We start from the raw sequence: 3910 nt of genomic DNA on the forward strand, positions 1-3910 counted from the left end.
AGTGGAATAATTTATCTTAGATCTTTATTACAACTACTGAACTGATAGGATAATTTTTGCTATTTTTAATGTTTGCATTATTAATTGTAGTAATTGTTTCCTTAAACTAACCCTACATCCCCTGGTAAGAATCAAAATTAATCATAGTGAATTTATCCAGTGATATATCATGTATCTTATTTAAAATGCTTGTATCTATATTCATTAATGAGTTTAATCTATGGTATTCTTTCTTGGCTAGCAAGCATATTGACTTTCAGGGAAATTTATAACTCAGTATATAATGACATATAAACTGACAACGTAATTTTTAACAGTAATCATAATGCAAGCATTCCTACAAATAGAATGAAAGGAGATTGCCTCTCTTGGGCCCACTTGAGCCTACCTTATTACAAATTATGTTGGCTTCCAAAATCCATCAGCATCACCAGCTGTTGATTTACCTACCATGAAAAGCTCCAAGAAAATACTCAGAGCAGAACTGATGACCATTTCTCTACCCATTAGTAAAACTAAGAGAGCTACTAACTGTTCTGCTATTCATGAGCAGAGCAGGGAAAGTTCTGTATAAGGTTAAACTCTGCCGACTACTTCTGGTTTATTCAGCTCACTCTCTTTTCTAGAGTCTCCATAGTTTCTCCCAAGAATTGTAGCACCTACATTTCACACTCCATACCAGATCTGAGGTATGGTGGAGTTGCCCTACCATTTTAAGGGATAAATCAATTTAATATTAAGGAAATATAATCCTGATAACAACAGAAAGCTGCCACCTTAATCCAGTCACATGATATATTGTCTACTTTCCCCAAACCTATTGTTTTGGATAGAGTTCAGACAGGAGAGGAGATTTCATTTCCATTCCAAAACATTATAAGCCTCAAGATATTATCATTGATAATTATGATAATATAAGAAGATAGATACTTTATACTCCATTTAATATAGAAATTAGAAAAAAGAACTAGTTTCTCAGGCACTATCATAGCTTGAATGAATCCCTTTTATATTTCTATGTTTAATTTACCTATTCTATGATTCTGTGCTCAGAAGAAAACTTTGCTTTTTCATTGTTCTTATTTTCTTTGATATCTCTGTAATATTATGCCCCGATTTCTTAAAACTCTTTTCTTCCTTGATTTATATGATATTGTATTTTTCTGGTTATGCTGCTAATTCTCAGAGGGTTTCTTCTGTTTCCTTCACTGGCTCCTCTTCTTTGCCCTACTCTCTCATTTTGTAGGGTCTCTCAAGCCATCAAACCTCCTTTGATATTCTCTTTTTTTGGGGGGGGGTTGCAAGGCAATGGGGTTAAGTGACTTACCCAAGGTCACACAACTAAGTAATTATTCATTTGAACTCAGATCTTCCTGACTCCAAGGCCAGTGCTCTATCCTCTGTGCCATCTTGCTGCCCTGGTATTCTCTCAATACTTCCCCCTCTGAGAGCTCACTAAGTCTCATAGTCACAAGTGTTCAGATATGTTGAAAATGAAATTCTTTCACTAGGCAGAGAGTTGGATTACATGACCCCTAAAGATTCGTTTCCAACCTGATTCAATCAAAGAACAAGTATTGATTAAGTTCCAGGAACTATACTATGATTCTGATTGTAATGAAATTGACACTATCACCAAGAATAAGGAAAGGTTAATTTCAGTGGAAATGGAGAATACTGCACTTAGAATCAGAGAATCTAGGCTGGGATCCTGCCTCTGCTAATTCTGTGACTTTAAGCAAGTCATTTTTCTTCTCTGGACATCCGTTATCTCCTCTATTAAGTGGACTAGATGACCTCTAGGGTCATTCTATAACCCCAGACTCTTCTAGTATTTCCCAGTTTTATGTCTCAGAGTTTGTGTCAATTATGACTACTTACTCAATGGCTCAGCCTCCACTTACTAGTCATGTCTCTTTTTTCCTAGATCCAGTTTTGTTTCAGTAACTCATACCTTAATTGCCATGATTAACACTAGTTTAATTAGATTGGCAAAAATGAAGAATACAGTGTATATGTATATATATATATATATATATCATAAAATATAGTTATTTTTACATTTAGAAGTAAAAATTCCATTTCAGATCAGAGTCTGTCTCTTCCTTCTCCTATCTGTAACATGGGAGCAGGAGACATATATTCCAGAAGTTCAGTATCTTATAATAGATCTATCATTTCCCAGTAAAATGGGAGCAGAACACAGGAAGTTGCCCCACAAAAGGTCCAACATGCATTAGAGAGTGGTATAAACTGGATGATTTTCAGTTTCAGGGTCCTAGGATTTCCACTCTAGTGGAGCTGGAACTCATCCAACCTTTCTGGAGAGCAATTTGGAATTACTCCCAAAGGGCAACAAAAATGTGCATACCCTTTGATCCAGCAATACCACTACTGGGTCTATACCCTGAAGAGATCATGAAAAAAGGGTAAAAACATCACTTGTACAAAAATATTCATAACAGTTCTGTTTGTCACAGCAAGGAATGAGAAATAAAGGGGATGTCCATCAATTGGGGAATGGCTTAATAAACTGTGGTATATGTATGTGATGGAACACTATTGTTCTATCAAAAACCAGGAGGGATGGGAATTCAGGGAATCCTGGAAGGATTTGCATGAACTGATGCTGAGTGAGATGAGCAGAACCAGAAGTACATTGTACACCCTAACAGCAACATAGGGGTGATGATCAACATTGATGGACTTGCTCATTCCATCAATGCAACAATCAGGCACAATTTTGAGGTGTCTTCAATGGAGAATTCCATCTGTATCCAGAGAAAGAATTGTGGAGTTTGAACAAAGATCAAAGACTATTACCTTTAATTTTAAAAACCCGTTATCTTATTATATAATTTTGCTATCTCTTACACTTTATTTTTCTTCCTTAAGGATATGTTTTTCTCTCTCATCGCATTCAACTTAGATCAATGTATACCATGGAAACAATATAAAGACTAACCCACTTCCTTCTGTGGGGGGGGGGAAGCAAGATTAAGGGAAAATCTGTAAAATTCAAAATAAATAACTTTTTAAAAAAGAACTATACTCTAGGCTTTGTGTTGTTCATGATCCCTTTTGGGGTTTTCTTGGTAAAGATACTGGAGTGGTTTGCCATTTCTTCTCTAGCTCATGTTGCCAGATGAGGAAACTGAGGCAAACAGGATCAAGTGACTTGTCGGAAGTCACACAACTAGTAAGTGTCTGAGGTCAGATTTTTGGGAAGATGTGTCTAATTCCATGCCCGGAATTTTGTGCATTGTACTGCCTAGCCATCTGTCAAGCCATAAAACCTCACAAAATCCCAGAAGGAAGCACTCACTGGTCAAAATGACCAAGTCACTAATACCCACAGAGTACCTGACTATCACAAAACTAAGGTCAACCAGTGGCAGGAGGACCAGTGTGGCAGTGATGATAACGATGATGTTTGTCTTTCGTTCTCAAAGGACATCAGGAAGGTAATGCCAGCCAAGCACATGAACTGGATTTTAGTGAAGAGGCGCTATACTAGATCACCAGCCTCACTTTTTTCTCCAGATCCATCTGAGGTCAGTGATCAGATATGAATTAAGATGACTGGAGAGGGCCCTGGAAGCAAGGCAATCAGGGTTAAGTGACTTGTCCAAGGTCACACACAGTCTGGATTCAAACTCCTGTCCTCTTGGCTCCTAGATCAGTGCTCTGTCCACCTAGCTGCCTCTATACACTACCACTGTGACAATTCTGTTACCTCAACTAACATTATATTTCTTTTCTCTTTTCCTCTTGGCACTCTCCCTGTAATTACACCAATCTGAGCTAGGTTGAATATAAGGCCAACTGAAAATTTCCCTAATCCTGGCCTCCTGGTGAGCATCCTATCCCTAACAAACTCTTTTCCTGTTCTTTGAATAAATGTAATCCC

Source organism: Macrotis lagotis, chromosome 3 (assembly GCF_037893015.1).
Source record: "Macrotis lagotis isolate mMagLag1 chromosome 3, bilby.v1.9.chrom.fasta, whole genome shotgun sequence".
Classification (NCBI taxonomy): domain Eukaryota; kingdom Metazoa; phylum Chordata; class Mammalia; order Peramelemorphia; family Peramelidae; genus Macrotis; species Macrotis lagotis.